This window comes from Acipenser ruthenus, chromosome 11, assembly GCF_902713425.1.
Source record: "Acipenser ruthenus chromosome 11, fAciRut3.2 maternal haplotype, whole genome shotgun sequence".
Classification (NCBI taxonomy): domain Eukaryota; kingdom Metazoa; phylum Chordata; class Actinopteri; order Acipenseriformes; family Acipenseridae; genus Acipenser; species Acipenser ruthenus.
Window position 1 is genome coordinate 31,607,151 of NC_081199.1, and position 22,066 is coordinate 31,629,216.

The window sequence follows — 22,066 nt, forward strand, 5'->3', positions numbered from 1 at the left end:
CGGCCAATTGTGCGCTGCCCCTAGGAACTCCCGGTCACGGTCGGCTGTGACATAGCCTGGATTCGAACCTGCGATCTCCAGGCTATAGGGCACATCCTGCACTCTGTGCGGACCGCCTTTACTGGATGCGCCACTCGGGATACCCCAGACATCTTCATTATGTAATGGTACTGTAATTTATTAACGACCCCTTGCTAGAGAGTCTATGAATTTATAGATGTTCCCTTAACATTTTAGAACGAAAAGGTTATTAGAAATGGTAGCTGTCTCACCTAGTAAACATAAAACATGTACATGAGTTTTTGTAAAAGTCACGTTTGCATGATTATAGAGCACAACACATTAAAGTGCCTTTTTATATGCACTATTTCTGGAAAAGGCAGACATGGTAAATTGTGGTAGAAAAAGAAGAAATAATACAGTTGGTGCCTGCAGTTACTGCTCTGGAGACCTGTGTTTGAGTCTGGCTTAGACAACCAAACAATATGACTCAATTGTCACCAGGATCTTCTGCAGGCAGAACCCAGGGATTGAACGAATATTGGAAACCTCTCTCATTTATCCAATTGTAATAATGAATGTATCCAATTGTAATAATGAATGTATCCAATTGTAATAATGAATGTATCCAATTGTAATAATGAAATTCTTTATCTGAAACAGGAGAATCTGAAGTTATTTGGTGCTGATCCAGGATCTGCTGAATGGAGAGTGTACACTGAGTAAATCGATAGCATGGTTTTAGATGGGCTCGTCAACGTTCTCTCCAATACTTTATTGAGAACACTGACACTGCTTTGAAGATCGCCCCTTTATTTGAGGTGCAGCTGGTACTTAATGGCAGCTAGATGACTTTTAAGCTCCCCTTAGACTTTGGAATACATGTTAATGCTTATGACATCATTGATGGGATGGTCAAAGATATCTTTAAGACTGCCTCTTTCATACATCGAGTAGCCCAATGCATTACCTATCAGGTAATTGGTATTGCATGCAGTTTGAAATGTGTGGCTAATTTAACCCAATGTAACGTTAATATAGTGTGGGTAATTACAAGACATGCTAATAATAGCTGAAGGAATAAGTGTCAGTTAAAGCCTTCACAGTGACACTTGTGATTTGTGATCTGCTATTAACTGAGATTTTAGGTAGGACAATGCTCTAAGCAGATACTGTTATTATTATTAAATTCTGTCTTACTGTATACTTTTTTATTTTTCTATTAAGGTCAATGTAGACCAGTTGGCTGAATTAGCTCAGCTTTCTCAGATCATCTTGAGTAGAGTAAAGAGTGTCATTGTCAAAGTCAAGGAGTTCCAGCCACCTGTGGATGGATGACAGGAATGAATTCATGCAGCGGTTTATTTTCTATGGCCATGTTCTCAGTACAGACAAACTACTCTCGATGAAGCAGTCCACTTCTGCAGTTTAAACCATCATGTTTTCTAGTTTCCTCGGTGCAATGCAGGTGTGCTCAGTTTGACTTTCATTAAAGCTCTCACAATCCCATGATTTCATTAGTCTAGCATGTGCAATATAGAGATGTAACAGCATGGCATTTAATGTACCGGTATTCATTTTATATATAACTATATACTATTGTATATGAAAATGGAACAAAAGATGATATTAATGAAAAACAAAATGTTAAATAAATCGCAATAAATGTATTATAATCTCATTTCTTGCTATTTCTATCTATTCCTTCTCACCTTTCACACCTTTTCTCAACCAAGCAACATTTGCAATCAATTATCATACGAGCAAAGACAACCTATTATAATGGATATATAAGTACTGACACTAAGGATTGTGTGTGTGTTTAATGCAGGGGCTCACAGCTGGATTTTATTTGAGCATTTACAGCACTAAGGAATCGCCCTGAAATGGATCAACCTCCAGGATGATTCCTCTGTGCTGTAAAATGCTCCAATAAAACCCCAGTTTATCTCGGCAGGTTATAGGTTGATCAAATCGCCCCCTTTTGTTTCTTATTGTTTCACCTACAAAATTATTATTAAATTGAGAATGTGGACAGTTTATAATAGATTCATTAGATCCAGATAGTTGGACTGTAAAATCCATTGTAATATTTCAATCTTTAGCTATGTACAAACAGAACCCAGTTAAACCAACAGAAGTCTTCCTTAATAACACTATGGGAGAACATCCAGTCTACTGTATTTGTGCTTCTTATTTCACTAGAAATTAACTAGATACTTTAAGTTATTATATGTCCTCCAGTTTCTACATTAAATCTCAAAGAGCATAAAGTATTAGAAATATTTTATTTTATTTTAATTGAAATTGAAAAAAAAGGTGTTTACTTTAGGTTTGAACTGTAGATTCTTCACATCTTTTTAAATTCAATTACAGTGTCAATGAGCTGGAAATTGTTATTCATGAAACAGAAAAAGGTTTAGCCAAGGAAATCGCAGACGTGGACTATGGAGGTCTTGTTGAAATCACGGGGAACCTCATGGCTATCCACGACAGGCAGATAACAGGCGATCATTTTAAACCCTTGAAGTCAAATTCTGATCTATTCAGAACCTGAATATCCAACAATTGCCTGAGCAGTTTTACACCCAGCTTGAGGTCGTTAAAACATTGCACTGAAACCATTGTGTAATTTAAATTGTGTTTGCTTGTTTTATGATGCATGAAGATATTAGACTTTTCATGGGAAGCTGACTTATAAAATATTCTTTCAAGGCACAGGTGTGAGTTTGTATAGACCCTGCAGGGTAACAGTCATAATGCACTTATGATTTTAGCCCAGGAATGTCCAGTGGATGGCTCGGCCATGTGTGGCTCACTGAGCTCCACAATATGGTTCTTTTGATTTAGGAGTCATATATCCCATTTATCTCAGTTAATAGATTTTAAAATACTATACTATAAAAAGTTTTTTTTTTTTTTTTTATGTGACTCAGGATTTCCCTGGTCATCAGTATGGCTTGTTTAACCATAAAGATTGGTCTGGTTGCTGGATCACTTACATAAACTGGTACCTTCAGAGCACGACTGTTCTAGATGAAACATGAAAAAACCTCAACGGAGTAACTTGGTGTCCTATACTTTCCCAATAAAGGATATACAGTACATTGACTGTTTATTGAAGGACAATGTTTAACATACCGTTAGACAATTTTCAGTTTACAGAAAAATAAGAATGTTTACATAATATAGTTAATGAAAGCAATGCAAGAGATTATATCGTTTATAACCACAGCTCAGAATGTTTGCCTCATTAAAATGTATAAGGCGGTAAATGAGTGAAAAGATGTGTGTTTTTCTTTTGGCTAACAACAGGCGCTCCCAGAGAAATGGAATACCCTTGAATAGATTGCCTTCACAGTAAAGCATGAAGTAGCTCCTCTGCAGGCCAATGAAGTGGCAGTTATCAGGAGGAAATGTGTTCACTTTGAGGTGAGATCAGCTTTGTGCTCTGAACCAAACCATTTCTCTCTTTTTGTCCTCGTAACAAGCTGGAGGTAGGCTCCAGTGAAGCGAGAAATTGTGAACTCCAAAAAAAAAAAAGCTGTCTAAAGATAACAATTCAGTGTTTGTTGGTAATGCATTTTGCATTAATCTGATAGAGAAGGCCTACTTGAAAATGGGTGTGATGATACCTCCCCTTGTATGGTGAGTTATGTTTAATCCTGTAGCTTATGATATTCACTTGCTAAAACTGCTGTCACAGCAAACATATTTGCTTTCTTTATTTGCCATTCAATTCAGATTAATAAAAAAAGGTTTTCTTTTTTTAATTAAGCCATCTATACATTGTGTTATGTACTATATGGGGAGACTAAAACACTGTTATAGACCATCACTGTGCATGCCCGATGTTCAAGATATTAGCATAGGCTGCCTCCAGACATTAGAATGAAACAATAATGTGCAATCATAGTGGATACAGAACAACCTGCCAACCATGGGCCTTAAATCTGTTCTCTCCAAGGGTCTTTCCCACTTGCCCCCAGGGAGATGCAACCTTTGCACAATGTATTTCTGGGATCATTTGCATAACAAATTAGTTGTGTGAGAGACGTCGCAGGGGGTTACATTTTATTACCATCAAAGCGGTTGACTTGAATTCTGAGTATAGAAGCGCAAGACAGCATTTAGTTAAATTGTTTTGTCAATCTGTTGATCTGAATATTTTCTGCTTGAAGAATGAAATAATCATGAAATCTAAGAATATACGATGTAACACGATCCAAGATGATGACGGGAGGTTGTGTGTGTGTGTGTGTGTGTGTGTGTGTGTGTGTGTGTGTGTGTGTGTGAGTGTAATGTTTGCTTAAGTTATTATTATTATTATTATTTTTAATGTATTCCTTATTTCGGTTTTGTAATGTTTGGTTTTGTTTTATGTTACCTGTGTTGTCCTGTTTTTTACTTTCTTGTTAAGACCCCCTTAAAAATTAAATTTATATCTGGCTAAATAAATATATTTGAATTGTACCATCCAGTATGAAATGTTACAAACAGCTGTATCCAAGAAAACGATTCTCTACTAATTTGAATTCCTTTGCAGAGGTCCTATTTTAAATATAGAGAGATCTGTGTCAATTCCAGCAAAACCATCACAAGCTTATTATGTTCTGTGTAGACAATCAGCTTTAAATATATTAAAACGACAGCACTGAGGCTGTCGGCTTTCAAGCTGTCAGTTATATTAAGCATTTATTTAAATGATATGTTTGTTAAAAGTGCTGGGAAAATGTGTTCTTTCAGATAAAACAGCATGAGTTCAGAAAACAATTTCAGAATAAAATCATCCTCAAGATTGATGTACGTAATCCTTATAAGTTTATAGACAAGGTAAGCATGTAGTGTTAGATTAATCCTGTATCAGGCGTGAAATTACTGACTAAATGGCATGTTTTATTGATTTAAAGTCAGCCCCCACTATACAATCTTCCCTTTTTAGAATGGCCTAGAGTAGTAAATAAGGTCAATTTTCCTGCTAAGCTGTTTTATTTTTTTATGAAAGGCTGGGGGTATTTTAAAATCTAGGGTCCACTACACTTTTTTTACACAGAAAATTGGCCAAATCTTTTACTGGGAATTGTAAAATGTCATAATTCTATACAGACATTGTGTTTACTACATTCCTAGCTTATTCCTAGTAAATTACAGATTGCTTCATTCTAGTTATTTTGCTTGTACTTATATTATATACTGCTCTGAGACAACTGTTTATTGACGAATTACAAAATGAACTAACCATTTACAACAAGCATATACAGGCGGCATAATGATTCATATTAGAATGAAAACCTTTCGGATATGCAGGAGTCAACGCTAACAGTATCCACCTTTACTAGACTCATAAGAATGTTGCAAAAATGCAAATGGAAATGCAAAGACTCCAGGACACGGCAAATCTCTTTGAAGTCAGCGTTCCAGATTATAAACAACTGAAACAATGCCGTTCAGACATCATTCTACTCAAATCAGTCTGTGAAGGTAATTTTATTCAAATATGCTATACAGAGATGCACACCGTATGTACTTTTTATAGGTTATTATTTAAGCTGTTTTACCATTAAGATTCAAATTAGGTTAAGGTTTATTGTGGATTTACCAAATGTTTAAGTGATTTACATTTTCAAGAGCACTACTGATGGCATTATTTTGGACTGGACTAAGACCATGGAAAGAAAGAAATGTTGAACAAATGGATATGGAGTTGAGAAGATATGTGTGTTTTGTAATAATACTTACAAAATTTAAAAGAAACATTTTAGAGAAGATTACAGTATAAGACCAAATATGTATGTATAAAAACAAAGAGATAAAATTTTGAATATTCTGTATAGAGTTCCTTGTTTTTTTTTTACCTGAAAATCTATCTCTATACCTATATATCATGAATATGAACATGTTTTTAGTATCCAGGCACATTTCTCTTAGCTAAGTTCAGCTTTTCTAGCAAGTTATCTTAATGTTAAACATCTTTGAAGGTACAACACTAGAGAGCTTTGCTCACATCCATGCTGGCCCATGAATAATAGAATCCCCCCTTCTCGTTGTACACAAATAAACCGTTGAAACCTTCTTAATATATTACATTTTTAATGTAATACATTATTCAGGAGATGAAAAGACTTGATAAAGAAGTTCGAACATGGGCTGTGTATGCTGGACTGGAGTCGACTGTTAAGAATTAGTTGACTTCACTTCAGGCAGAGAATGAGTTGCAGAATCCAGCAGTCAGAGAGAGGCATTGGCAAAAGCTTATGAATATGACTGGGGTAACTGCTAATTCCCACTTCCTGCCCTTCCTAAACATTACTATTAGCATCAGCATGGGGAAGTATATATAACTAGAGAAGTGCTTATCGAATTGTGCTCAAGCCTGCTTAATAACACTCTTTTGTGAGATATTGAGAATATGAGAATGGACATGGAGGTTCCTGTCCCTTACACTTACTTTCATATTGTGGATGTACATTTTCATGATGCTGATCGTCTAATGGTTTTGTATGTACAGCTGTGGTTGAGAAAGTATGTTACTGACATGCTTGTTTACTATCAAAGGTGAGGTTTGTGATGAGCAAAACAACCACACTGGGAGATCTTTTAGCACTGCAGTTACATCGAGTGGAGGATGAAGTCAAAAACATGGTAGACAAATCAGTGAAGGAAATGACAATTGAAAAGTTGAGCTCTTCTTTAAATGTGAGTGAATCTGGATTGGAAGTCCACCAAGAAGGGATGGCAGAAGTAGCGTCTTTATTCACAAACCTTATCCTTTATAATTGAGAATCACTGCAAAGATTCCAAGTACCGATCTTGTTCAAATTGTTTTGTGCACACAAGATCACCAAACTGAGTCAGCCAGGCCTCCAGAGGTGAAAGGATATACCCGTTTCAATCTGTTTTTTTATTGGAATATTGATTGTTTCACCGTTTAGACTTGGACAGAACAAATAATAATAAAGAAATTAATATTTTTGCTATAGGTGCGGGCGGAGATTAATCAAACCTGGAGCATGATGAACTTTTCCTATGAAAAACACCATGGCACAGGCACGTTGTTGCTGAAATCCAATGAAAATCTGATTGAAACTCTGGAAGACAATCAGGTAATTGCTTCTAGATAAGTTGTTTATAGATTTATTTTGTTTGTCTTTCATTTGAGTATATATTTCAGGGATAGGATAACCGTCAAAATTGCTTCTGCGAGGCAGACACAATGCCACGGCTCAGCAGACCTTTATTAGCTAGCTTTGAAAATAGCTATCTGCAAATAAATACATGCTCTAAACTAGGCTTTCTCCTTTGCTTCTGCATAAAGGGATCATCTCATCCTTAACCATAGAAGGAGGCACTTGGTGAAATCCTTTTGCACAATACACCTTTCAGATGTTACAATCCTCAAAATCCTCCATCTTCCTCAAATCCAACCACATGTAGATTGATCAGTATCTGTCTTTGGGGAGGTTTCTACTCCATTTTAATAAGTCTTCTTGGTTGCCTGGTTGCATTGCAGCCTTAGAATAGCACTGACAAGTCTGACAGCCAGTATACAGTATGTCCCTAATTAAACTGATGCATCTTTGCTTCTGTCTGCTTTATTGCAACTTTCTGACTGACCTTGTATAATGCGCTGGGGCACATTCCCTGTTCCATGTGTCTCCTTTGCATAACCTAACAACGCATGTGGCATTGGTGGTCACCCATTGATCTTCAGTCCTACAGTACATGAGTCGGTTGCAGCTGAGACATTCAAATTGGAGAGAAAATGGGGGTACATTTCATGACTGGGCACTCTATGTTTAAAGATAAAATGGGTAGGCCAATGCAAGGTGGCTGATCTTTGTTTTGTATGACACAGGTCCAGCTGCAGAGCATCCTGATGAGTAAGTATGTGTACTTCCTGGTGCAGGTGTGTGGCTGGCAGAAGAAGCTGATGGTGGCACACTTACAGAGCATCTTTACCAACTCCAAGGACATCAGAAATCAACTGGTGCAGGACACCAAGAGGTTTGAGGGAATCAGCCTCGACTTCCAGGTGCCTTCAACTGTTTCTACTACATATCCTGTCCATATGTGCTCATTAGAAGTTGATATTGTTTTTACATGCCAGTGGTTCCCAACGTTTTCCACAGTGGATTTTCCCATGGACCACTACCAGCATGCAAACAATGTTCACAATATGGTTTGTCATTTAGTATCACTTAGATGATGATTATTATTATTATTATTATTATTATTATTATTATTATTATTATTATTATTTATTATGAGTGTTGGTTTTGTTTTTTCACTATTGAATTATTGTTTGATCACGGCATAAAGTGTGTGTGAATATTTAATTTGTGTTGTGTACCTACCCCTGCATGTGCCTTGAGTGAATGATCCTGCTGAATTTCAGAGCGTGGAGTGATTGACAGCTGACCTCCGAACGGGAGTAAGATGGCATGAGAAGTGTTGATTGAATCAATTTCCGCTTGCAGCTTACTTAAAACGAACAAACCAGAACGGAGAAAAAAAATGGAGCGAGAACGTAGAGGGCAGAAAGAAAAGCAGTCTTGTGCTTTGTGTTCATTGGTGTTTCTTTATCTGTCTCCCTGCTTGTTGTTTGTGTGTGATATGAGCTACCTTCAGAATTTTGTCTTTTTACTTCTGGTTTTGTTTTTGTAAATCTAACAGGTGGCAGACCATGTGTGAGAAAGCACATCAGTGTACTATTGGACCTTGTTACGTGAGCAAAGAGATATTGTCTAACTTTTGGAATAGAAGTTTTGAGCTATAAAGGTGTTAAAGGAAATGGGGTTGAAATTGTAGTGATGCACGAACTATATGTTTTAAAGCGAGGATGACTCTACTTTGTACGGGGAAATCTAATGAATAATATACAGGAATTTAGAATGTGCTATATGAAACGGGAGGTATTTTAATTAATTATACAATTGACTTGAAAACAATTTAATAAAGATGAAATGGAACAAAACGTAGTAGTTTTGAGAGTGCAATATGTTTTATGTGTTAGGTTTGTGATTTTTAAACGAATGTTGTATGTAAATTGGCAAAATGATCACAGTCTCAGGCTGATTTGTGCACTTTTTAATTGATTAAGGAGGGAGGTTATTTGGGCTCAATTGTATTCCTGGTGTCCTGAGGCATGTACTGAGTGCTGCTACCTGTAGAGGAGCAGGAGCTTTTCAATGTACCATCCTCTTTACAATAGAGGGTTTGGTGGTGATTGGCTGGTCATGTAGGCAAAAAGCTTAGTCAATGAAATTGTGCCATTCAGAAAAGGGGAAACTGGTTGCCTAGGGCCATCCCAGCTACAAGTGCTTGTGTGTCCCCTCAGCATATTAGGATCCTAGCCATTGGAGTGGGTAGTGATTGGTGCTTTCTTTTTTTAAATGTAGTAATTTACAAGAGACTGCTTACTATGTATTGCTAGTGACTGTTGCTACCTATTTTAAATTCTATATGGTGTTAATGATTATTGATATTTATTGAAACGTGATTTACTGATCTATTGATATCTATTGAAATGTTAATGATTATTGATATGTTGAAATACTATTTAATTGTTGATACCTGCTGAAGTATTATTCAAGGCTGCTAATCATGACCTGTTCATATATCAGCTTTTCTGTGTATAATTGCTGAGAAACATTGGTGGTTTAGAACTAGCTTACTTTTTTAAATAGGATGGTACTGAGACAACAATAAACTGTTTCATTTTAAACCAAACCTTTGGGTGTGGTAAACTCCTTTCTGCATGTCCGAGTGTCCATCTGCTCTTCCAAATAAAATAAGCTTTGTGCGTGGAACTGCTTTTATTCTGGTTTGCCTATATAGTGGGGAAGGGGAGGGGGGGGGGTAAATGAAAACATTCTAGGGGATCTCTATATATAAAAAAAATAAGAGTGGCGTAGATGGGATTACAATTATTACCTGCCGTTAACTGTAATAGTGGTGAAATAAATCAATTAATACAACAGATAGTATTTATTATCTTTTGGTAGCAGGGCGGGCTCCCCATGCTCCGCCTCACGCTGTCCCCCTTTGTTACATACGTATTTTTTTTAATATTCAAAGTGTCGTCAACATTGATTATTCATTAGCCAAAATCTAATGGCTGCAGTTGTTAAAAACGAGCAAAGTCATTGATGTTATGAATCAGATGGGAAACTGGAAGCACTTCAACAAAGGTGTTCATTTAAGTTTTTACGTTCATGGATTTCACTAAACAAAAACACTATTTAGATAAAAACATCTTGTTTAATATTGTGACCTGGCACAAGAGTGCCACACATTCACCCATGAAAGGGACACTGTATTCATTACCATTTACATTTTCCTAATATTTTATTTCTAACCTGTTTAATATCATAGAGTGTGTTTTCTATTCTCTACTGTTCTGCTTATATCATTATTTACTACCAGAATTGCTAATGTCCTTTCAACTGCTTAAAAATGCTGAATTGAGGTGGTTTTATAAATGACCACCAGGGTTGTAAAATTGTAATTTGTACAAAATCTTGGAGAGTACATTAATTAATACATTGCAGTTGCACATTCCTAGTGCTCGTTTTTTAAACCATTTAAATTTAGCTTTTTTTGTGGGTGAAAAATGACTTGGTAAGTAAGCCTGATAACCGATGATATTAAACAGGTAACAAATTAAGTAAATGTAGACAGTTATAAAGTATACTAGTTACAAAAAAATGCAAACTGCAAAGGCAAACTACAGATGACCACTATCCAGGACATAATATGCAACTATACTCAGACTTCAATTTCAGCTAAAACAATCCCAGGATTTATTTAGATTCCATAGAAAACAGAAGTCTAGTTCCACTGAGTTTAGACCTCACTAGCTGCCTTGCTGAATTCAGTATAAGGAAAAGGTAACGTATATTTTATAAGGGTTAGGATTAGGTTCAGGACAACACTTTAGTTCTGGATAATAATATATTAGAGTATTACTTTGTGATGCTTGATGACAATTAAAATTGATGTTTGTTAAAATCTGTCTTTTTGTAAACTGTTATTGCTGACCCCACTAAACCCCTTTTTGTAGGCTGTCAATCTGCGAGAGAGCCTTGGTAGAGTACCTGGAGACTAAGAGGCTCACATTTCCAAGATTTTATTTTGTCTCTGCAAAGGATTTATTAGAAATTGTTTCCAAGGGAACACAGGCAAAACAGGTACATCTTAAAAGAGATTCTCGCACCATTAAAGAAATGTAAATGACATTTACAAGTTACAACAAGTACAAGGCACTTAATAAAACTGTTTGATAACCTGGCAGACCTTAAATTTAAAGAGAATGAAGTAGAAGGAGACATGCAAAGCACCATTGGCACGTACAGCAGGGAAGGGGAGTATGTGCCTTTTTCACAGCCGTGTGTCTGCGAAGAGCAGGTAAGGCCATCTCAAATCACTCGCTGACATAGCATGAATTCATAAAGTGGACGATATCAGCTACTCTGACCCACAAAACAACTGTTTTAAAACAGTATATTTTTTTAAAACAAAATTCCTGGATTGAACTGCTTTTCTGTTGTACCCACCAGGCTGAATGTTGATTAAGCCATTTGGAAGAAACCATGCGATCCACAGTTCGGAAGGAGATCACGGAGGCTGTGGCCGGGTATGAGGACAAGCCTCAGGATCAGTGACTGTTGGACTACCCTGCCCAGGTGGCCCTCACCGGCAGTCAGATTTGGTGGGCAACGGATGTTGGAATAGCCTTAGCGCGCGTGGAAGACGGGTTTGAAACAGCTTTGAAGGATTACAATCATAAACAGGTATACTTTTCTTGCTCATGTGCCCCTAAGATGATTACAATTTCAGAACCAAATTTATGAAAGTCAAACAGTGCACGTGAGCCTCTTTTGAACATTGCTTTCTGTAATAAGATGTAAAACGCTTGAGAGGTTTATTTAATGATTAACAGGCTGTGGTATTTAGATCCTGCGATGTTTAGCTCCCCCCAGTTGAATAGCCCACCAAGTCTGCTAATACAGCTTTTAGTTTTCTGGCCTGTTTATCTTCAGGTGAGAGGAAGACCGGTACTGCTCGCTATTTCATTATTGTGTTACAATTTAAGTATTTCTTTGAGCAGAACCACAGCATTTAGCATTTGACATGCAAAGAAAGTTGTTTTGCAGTGTAATATCCCTATTGAAATATAATTATTTTCCAGATTACTCAGTTGAATGCCTTGATAAACATGCTGCTAGGAAACCTCACCCCTGTCGATCGTCAGAAGATCATGACAACCTGCACAATTGATGTCTATGCTAGAGACGTTGTAGTCAAGCTCATAGCACTGAAGGTAATTTGTTGTAGCAATTACCCTCATGCATTTTAAAAGCCTAACATAAAGAATAATCTCTGTGTTAAAAGGGCATTTTCCCTTGCTTGCGTCTGAGTGTGACAGCATGTTTTGATTTCTTCAATTTTGCCTTTCGTCTTAGAAAAAGAACATCGTCCCAGTTTCAAGATAAAGCTGTGCCATTATTGATTTGAAAAAGGTTTTCCTCTGGGTAATCCTCCAGATCGGGTTTTTAATATAGGAAGCTGTTCCTAATTAAACATAAAGGGTGAGCACATGGAAGTCTAACATATGTTATGACCTTTAATGAAGAAGATGGTTGCATAATGGAGTGTGTGTTAAATCAAGTCTATTATACATGAGGTGTTTATGTGTGTGGATATATATATATATATATATATATATATATATATATATATATATATATATATATATATATATATATAATACTGGATTATTACAAAGACTACATCTGCCCCATCATGTGTGTGTTTGTAACAACGCTGTAATGAAGCTGTCATCAGACAGTTGCATGCGTGGCTGCTGCTTCCAGGGCCAGTACAGTAGGTTTAAACTGCTTTTGTCTTGTGTTGGGTCTTTGTGTTACTGAGATTGACACTTTAGATCAGGAATGTCAAATTCAGTTCCTGGAGGGCCACAGTGTGTTCTGGCTTTTGTTCCACCTGAGCTCTCAATTACTTAATTGGTCTAATTATTTGATTAACTGGACACATTTAACACTTCTCTTCAGGCTTCAAAATGTTTCATAGGTAGTGTAACTTGAATTAAGTGCATTTTTAAAACCATTAACTGTAAAAGACCTTGAAAAAATATTAAATACATCAAATTGAACAAATAATTAGATAAATTATGTTAATTGAGAGCTTAAGTTGGAATGAAAACCAGAAGACCCTGCAGCCCTCGAGGACTGGAGTTTGACACCCCCGAGTTAGATTAACACCCAGAAGTGTTGATTTAACTGCAAATGCCTAATGCCTGTGTTGAAGATATCTTATCGTATCATGACTCCTCTCAAGACACTGATGCCTAATATAACATGTTAAAAGCTAGTGAAAGAAGTCAGACGTTATTATTTTATTTGAAGCTATTTAAGCAGGATATACTCACTGAGATGCGACATTGCAGGTACTAACCAGGCCTAACCTTACTTGGCTCCAAGTCATTCACTCATCCTCAGGGATCCTTGAGGTATAGTGGGACATTGGTATGTCACACCTTCAGTTTTACATATAAACACTGCTTATCCAAATGTGATAAAACTGGGTTCCAACATTCTTAACCATAAATTATTCTAAATAGTATAATCTGGCGATATAATTGGAAGGACCCATATTTCTGGTCATACGTACCAGCATTTACATGTTAACCGAGCTACAGTCAGTTAGCTGTACGTGAACAGAAATCAGCATCTGAGAGAGCTGGCTTTGAAGAGGCCGAGTGAATCCCGAGAGTGAAATCTATCAGCCCTATCAGAATGAAAACATCCTTGCATGCTTTGCTCTATTCATCACTCTTCTATTACATGCTTACTCTATAATTCACATCTGCCGAGTCGTTCCTGAACAGCTATGAGGATTTATTGTAATACTAGATACTTGGAGAGTATGATTTTTTTCCTCTGATGGCCAAGCGTGTTGTTTTGATTGGCAATTGATTTGGCATTTATTTTATTAGGTGACTAATGGGCAGGCGTTTGCCTGGTTAACCCAGCTATGGCACAGATGGGATGAAAACCAAAGACACTGTTACATAAACATTTATGATGCTCAGCTTCAGTATTCTGGGCAACATGCCTCAACTTGTCATTCCCCCCCATCACTGATAGGTAAGATTCTGCCAATTGCATTAAAATGAGTTACTCGTAAAACTTTAAGAACTGTTAACGAATGTCTTGTTAAAAACGTCATTAATTTAATCCAGTTTGCAGATTAAGCCTTTTATAAAAACCAAGTTGTATTTAGATTTTTTTTTAAAGATAAAGTACTGTAAAAATGTGTAATTTTTTTTTAAAATAATGTAATTATTTATTCATTATAAACTATTTTAAGTACTGTGGAAGGGTGAGGGTATTCACTGACACGGGAGACAGAAGATTTTATTTGGAAACACCGCACAGGTGCCCAGATTTATTTATTTTTCTTATTAGTTGTTTTATTTACTTTAGCCCGCAGAGGGTGCTGTTGTCCGTGGTCTGGATACTGCCGACAGTAAACCAGGACCACGGGGTTACCAACACAGGTATCCAACTCCGTGCACCTTCAAGTGCTCAAAATAATAATGAAAACAGAAGGCGAAAGAAAAAGGGAAAATAAAACACAGTAATAAAACTACAAACAAAAGTGCTGCTTATGCAGTGCCCCCACTGCCGCTAAGCCGGTCAGCACGGGTCTCCGTCCTACACTCCGCTGTGCTTATACACTGGGGTTCGCCAGGGTTCCCCGTATAGCTATACACGTCCCCTCGGGTAGGTAATTATTTATTTTATTTTGTAAATTATTTTTACAGAAGGCTGTCCCCTCAGTCTGGCTCGCCTGCTCCTTATTTCACGCCGGCATCTTCTGCCAGCGACACTGTACTTCCCCCAACACGGCCACCCGAGCGCATAACCAAGCCAGTTCTTATGGGCCGAGCAGTCTCCCAAGGCCCGCCCCTCAGACACTCAGAGAGGGAAAGCACACACACACTCTTTCCCACCTCTCCGTGTCATCGCCATGGCAGACAGGCGGATCCCACGAGACTGCTGCCCTCTACCTGCAGTAATACGGATGTGCCAGACAGTCAGTCCAGATCTCCCCTGTTACAAGTACAATATAATTTTGCTGCTCATTCAAATTACACCCCAGGAAAGTGATCTCATAGTTAGTTTGATTTGTTTTACATTATTAAACAGTCCCTTCTGTGTTATGTCTAGCAGTCTCTAATTGAGTTCTCATTAAATACCTTGTGCATACAGTATTACATTAATGATGAATTAGTTACGATTGCTGTAAGATTGGCTGCGTTATGTGGAATCTAATACTGGTAGACACAGCTTATAGATGAACAGATGAAACACTGACTGCATTAAAGTTTAAAATATTAATATTTTAGATCGCATAGAGAGCATTTCTTATATATAAAACAAAATATTAGCAGCATTTATAGACCCGGTTTACAAAGTATTTGCTGAAGTGTAAACTTTCCACCATGTTTGCTTCTAACACAATAAGAAAGACATTTCTTATTAGTTTTGTAACTTTAACGTTTGGTTTCACAGGCTAGCACTAATCTTGGACTACCAACCTAAGGTAACAAACAGCAGGTAGTCCAAGATTATTGTTATTCAGAATCTGTGAAACCAGGCATAAAAAAGAGTGTTCCTCACTTTACAGTTGATATACTAGGTTCTTACTTTGTTAAACAAAAGCATACTTTTTAAATACCAACGTTTTAAGTGATGTATTTGGTGAAGTGATGCAGTTGCAATTGGGTACAGTAATAATATGCTTCATTGCTGTTGAAGGATGCCAGCTGTGTGGACAGTTGTTATCAGAGTCCCATGTGTTTGTTTAGGTGTTACATCACCCTGACCCAGTCTCTACACCTCACAATGAGTAGAGCTCCCTGGAGTCCTGCTGGCACTGGGAAGACAGAGACCACCAAGGACCTGGGCCGCTCCCTCGGGATCATGGTGTACATGTTCAACTGCTCTGAACAGTGATTACAAGGTGCTGAGCCACAGGGCTGTTTTCCCACTGTTGCATTAACCCTTTAAGGACTGTTTAATTTAAATTGTTGCAGTTGCATTGCACATGCAAGTCAAAAGATGTTTTGTTTTTAGGAGTGTGGCTAGTAAACTGAAAAGCCACATGTGATACCTTTTAAAATATACACCATGACTCCAAAATTCAAACAGACACATTTTCCATCTAGTGCCTTCATCAGTGTACACTTGTCTACTTGATGTTTGTCTGCTTGACTTAGTTCTTTATAGTTTTAACTGCAGAAATGACTACAGCTACAGTGTGCAATAACATGGATTTGTTTCATATTTGTTACTATATGCTTTTTTGTGTGTGTGTTTATTTTCCAGTCCATTTGGACATATCTGTAGAGGGCTCTCCCAGACATGAGTTTGGGGGTGTTTTGATGAGTTTAAAGCAATAGAATTGAAACCAAGTGTTTGTGTCTTTATAACCCTTAACCCTGGCTATGCTCGAAGAACGGAACTCCCAGAAAATCTTAAGGCCCTATTTAGGTGCAAAACAGAGTACTGCTCTGGTTAAATTCTAGTAATGACTCCCACTTTTTAAACAACAAATTGCCTAATACATTTAAGATGGCATTAATAAATGAAATCAGAGTACAAGGATATGTTTTGAAACAAATGAAAGGATGGTTAAAATGGGCTATAACTAATTTACAAATCTTTTTCATGATTTATTAATGTTTTTTATATGTTGATTATTAAAGGAGTGATAACCAAGGCTTTTTAAAATGTGGTTGCTTTCTACTTGACCATGGGAGTGGCTGTGACCTTTTCCACTCAGTGTTGTAATCTATCCCAATTGAAAGTAATCTTCTGAATGGTTTCAGCTCAGTGAAATTGGACAGATGTAGTAATTACATGTGTGATGTAGTTGTTGTTGTTGTTATTGTGTTCTTTCTGTTAACAGGTCATGCGCAATGGTGATTCTGGATTTTGAGCTGATCTGTGAGGTAATGTTAGTTGCTGAAGGATTCGTTGACACTAGATTACTCTCCAGAAAGTTAATTAGCCTGTACACACTCTGTCGAGAGCTGCTGTCAAAACAGGTGTGGGGGGGGGGGGGGGGGGGATGTACCAGAATCCCATATTAAACATATTCCATCTAGACTTACACTTTCAATCATCTTACTTTTTACAACTGCTTGTGTTAAAAAGACTCTAGTTCCCATTCATCTAATTATTTGTATACCTTTCTTGTAATTTACAGGACCATTATGACTGGGGTCTGAGAGTGATTAAATCCGCTTTGGCAGTGGCTGGTTCTCTAAAGAGAGGTGACAGAAACAGACCTGAGGACCAGGTAATGTAGTGTGGGCAGCAGTGTACAGTAGTGGTTAGGGCTCTGGACTCTTGACCGGAGGGTCGTGGGTTCAATCCCAGGTGGTAACACTGCTGCTGTACCCTTGAGTCTAGGTACCTAGATTGCTCCAGTAAAAAAAAAAAAAAAAAAAAAAAAAAAACTGTATAAATGGGTAATTGTATGTAAAAATAATGTGATAACTTGTAACAATTGTAAGTCGCCCTGGATAAGGGCATCTGCTAAGACATTATTAATAATAATAATGTGAAAGGAACAGTGAAACAGTCGAGGTGTGAAGAATCAGAAGCATACTGACAATAGAGAAGGGTTAATCTTGCAAGAAATAAATAATTAATTGAAGTAATTATGACTTGTTGTGAAATGTTTCATTTTGATATGCTAACAGAATAGTAACTGCTGCAAATGTCTGTATAACTACCCATTGATAGAAAATTGTAGTTTAATTTAGAGAAGCTAGATATTTTCCACAGCTTTGAAATTGCATACTGTACCTGTCTTCTCAAAAACCTGTCGGCACTGAACAACCTGTCGAATTACATAACTCTATAGAAGGTTCCTACTAGCTGCTAGTGGACTTAATGTGCAGTAAATATCCCACTTAGTGTTACAAAACAACCTGCAAAGTTTACAAAACAAAGTATTATGTCACCTTTGCCGAGTCCTGTGCTGTCTATTGCAGTGTTATATTAAAATAAATAAATAAATATGCACATGCATTTTGTTCACAATTAAAAAAAAAAAGTATTATTTATTCAAGCATAATTTTCCCCAGGCACTTTTGTGCTAAATTATGTTAAAAACAATAAGTATGAAACAAACAAGTTGAACAATTTTGGGACTGCGCCCTCGTACGCATGCAGTTGTCTATGAAAAGGCATTGTGGAGAGTAAAATATAATTGGTTTGTTAGTCTATGTTAGTGAAGGTAGCAGCTTGAGTTTAACAAGCCATATGGGTTGTAATTGTTGAAGTGTGATAAATCCATAATGTTTGTTCATTTTATGCCTTTTTGTTATGGTTGGTTTTTATTACATTACATTTCATCCTTGGTCCCCTTTCTCAGGTTCTGATGCGTGCCCTACGGGATTTTAACCTGCCAAAAATAGTAACTAACGATGTGCCCATCTTCCTGGGTTTGATAAGCGACCTGTTTCCACTGCTGGATCTGCTGAGAAAGAGAGACCTGGATTCAGAACAGATGATGCGCCAGTCTGTTGCAGAACTCGGCCTCCAACCAGAAGAAAACTTCATACTGAAGGTAGGATAACGACTTTCTGCTTAGTTTATTGTAAATTGAATGGAGGCTGTAATGTTCCGTGTTTGATGCCATCAGCAGCAACATATGGCTAATGTCTTTTCAGCTATAAACATAAACTGTCTTAAACGGTTAGTTTTAATCTTTCTCTGATACAAGTTTTGCATGTGAACAGACGCTGCTAATAGGATTTCTTCTTGTATAAAGCACCAGTTTAGTTTTTTGGATAAAAAAAGAAATATTAATCATATTTTGGTATTATAAGTGATATTTTTGTATATCAGTTGTGGGGAGTTATCCTTGAGCTGTGATCACTAACTAATCATTATACTATAATTCACCATCATATTTTTTGGGGTGTATTTTTTTCCCCCCATCAGTCAACCCATAGTCATAACAGTGTGGGTCTATGCAGTAGTTTCATAGAAATCTGTTGGTGGAAATGAAATGAAATCAAGTATAAAATGCTAGTACTTATTAAACCAGTATGCTCCAAGTATAATAATCTATTGTATGTGTCACTCTGCAGGTTTCTCAGCTAGAATAGAGCTTTTAACAGCAAGGCTTTCAGTCTTTATTGTTGGAAATGCTGGAGCTGGCAAAAGTCAGGTACAGTAAATAGCTTTTTATTTTAATACATTCAGCTTTTAAATCTTTTCGTCTCTTTGAAAAAATCTAATTTAGGAATAATTGTTAAGGTATGCACACATTGCTGATTTTCATGTCAAAACATCTAGATTTACAAAGAAACATCAATACAATCAACCCATTTCAAGGCTTTTCTTACAATTAATTTAAAACCCATGTTTTATGGGCTTTTTTCCCATTAAATCAAAATGGGAGAATATAAGAAAACCATACACGTTAGAGTGTTGGGGGGAAAAAACACATTTATTTATTTATTTATTTTGCATAGATTTTAAAAACCCTGCATAGGCCGTACACCAACATGAATATCAAGTCAATATGGAACGACAGCAAACAAAACTGTAACAACAGATGAGCTTTTTGGGTTTCTTCACCCTTCCACGAGGGAGAGGAAGGATGGTAAATCAAGAGTATATGACAATGAATTTCTGGTTTCCGAATGAATGTTTTAGGTTTGCTTACTTCTTCATTTCTTACACCATTGCAGGCCAGGCAGTGATGAAGTTAATCCTTTCTCTTCAGTGCCAAACCCCCTGATTATATACATGTCTCTGAACAGTCCCAGTTAATAGATGTACATTTCATTGTTTTATGTTGGACATTCATTTTAACATAGTTCAAGTTGGGATCTCTTTTGATGTACTGCCTATAAATCCTTCCTTGGAAAACAGTCATTACTATCTAAGAGTAAATTAATTCCAGATGCCAAAGTTTTTTTATCAAAAGTACTTCAGTATTGAAAACCAAATTATGTAATGTGGTTATAATGGTGGCTCCCTTATGAAATGCTATAATAGCCGCTAACTATGCTTCATGCTTTAGGATTGTTTTCCTCAACAACGAGAGAGCTTTCCAGCATTTCTCATGAGGGCCCCAGATGGATTGTTCTGGATGGGGACATTGATCCTATGTGGATAGAGTCACTTAACACTGTAATTTTATTATTATTATTATTACTATTTATTTCTTAGCAGACGCCCTTATCCAGGGTGACTTACAGTTGTTACAAGATATCACATTATACAGATATCACATTATTTTACATACAATTACCCATTTTTACAGTTGGGTTTTTACTGGAGCAATCTAGGTAAAGTACCTTGCTCAAGGGTACAACAGCAGTGTCCCCCACTGGGGATTGAACCCACAACCCTCCGGTCAAGAGTCCAGAGCCCTAACCACTACTCCACACGGATGACAACAAGGTTAGTATAACCAAGACTGCTAAGATGCAGAAACTCAATCAGTATGCTGATTACAGTCAAATGAATCACATATGGGACAATAGAATACAAAACGTACATACATATGTAGGTCTCAATTACTGGCAATAAGTGCACAGATGTTCTTGGTATTAGGGAACTAGATATCTCAAATGGAAACCATGTCCAGTTGGCATGCTTCAGGATGAAAATTGTTAATTTTTTTGGGATGTTTGTGTGTTGCACACAGTAATTGGTAGTTATGTAACAGCATGTTCCTATTTAAATGTTTGCCCACATTTACTTTAAATTTAGAAACCCTGTGTCTGTTTGTTTTCTCTGAAACCTGTCTTCTAAGAATCTGCTAGAGCATCTCTGTTTTTCATTTGCCATTTGGTTGCTAATTGTAGTCAGTGCAATCACAGTATGTTAAGTCATTTGAAACATTTTGATAGTAGCAGTAAAAGCTTTAAACTGAAAACTATAGGTTAAAATAGATGATTAATGGATTCAGTATTTCCCAATTTTCCCTTGGCAAAAGTCATGTTACTGTCCAGCAAGCAGTTCAGCACATGACCCATAGTAATAGTAGGCTGCTTATAAAACCCATAGTTGTTCTTCATCTTTACCAGGTTCTTACACTGGCAAGTAACGAGCGCATCTCTTTGACATCGTCCATGAGGCTGTTGTTTGAAATCAGCCACAGCTCCGGTCCAGCCACTGTATCCAGAGCCGGCATTCTCTATGTCAGTCCTCAGGACCAGGGCTAGAGTCCGGAAGTATGCTGTGCACATTGACTGCTGGTGTAAACCCATTGTGGCTATGCAAAATGAAGAGGCTGTTCCTGAGCTGTACTGTACAGTTTTATATACAGAGCACATGCTTTGTGTGACCATAGTAAATCAGATAGTGGGTGTGTGACCTGTGCCAGGTTATAATACATCACCGTTAGAGTGGGTGAATGAATGTCACCCCTGATCTACTGTTAAAAATCCACAGCTTTTTGTACTGTAGCATGAAGACGGAAAACATACATTGAAGTAATAATTTCACCCATTTTCACACTTTTTATGTAAAGCCTAATGGGGACACAATAAGCGTGAAAATGTAAAATGAACCTATTTGCATTTTTAGGTCTGTAGCCAGCTGGATTGAAACTCAGAATGCCCAGTCAGAAAGAGCAAATCTGGCTATATGCGTGGTGCAGGTAAGCAGGACAGATCTGTCTGTTTAGCTTTTGTTTCATGGTCTGCCACCTTCTAATCAGTCACCACCTGGCCCCCCTCCCCCACAGGAGTGGGAGTTGAGGAGACACGTGTGGGTGTGTACAGTATGTGGGAGGTTGGATTGGGCTTTCAACTATCATGTAGATTTCCAAATTCCTTGATTTGTTCCCAACTTGGTTGTGAGTTCTCATTCAGAATGTCCACATTTTTTCTCTTTTTCAAAATTCTTGCATGCATTTCTTACATTATTTTTATACTATTTATCCATCCAAATCGTGCAGTTCTACTCAGAGGAAAGTTAGTGTTGCAATACAATTACTGTAG

General features: G+C 37.2%; 1 pseudogene; it reads left to right on the forward strand.

Moving 5' to 3' along the window:
• LOC117426696 (dynein axonemal heavy chain 11-like) overlaps positions 1 to 22,066 on the forward strand; it is a 74,225-nt pseudogene that overhangs the window by 11,000 nt on the left and 41,159 nt on the right.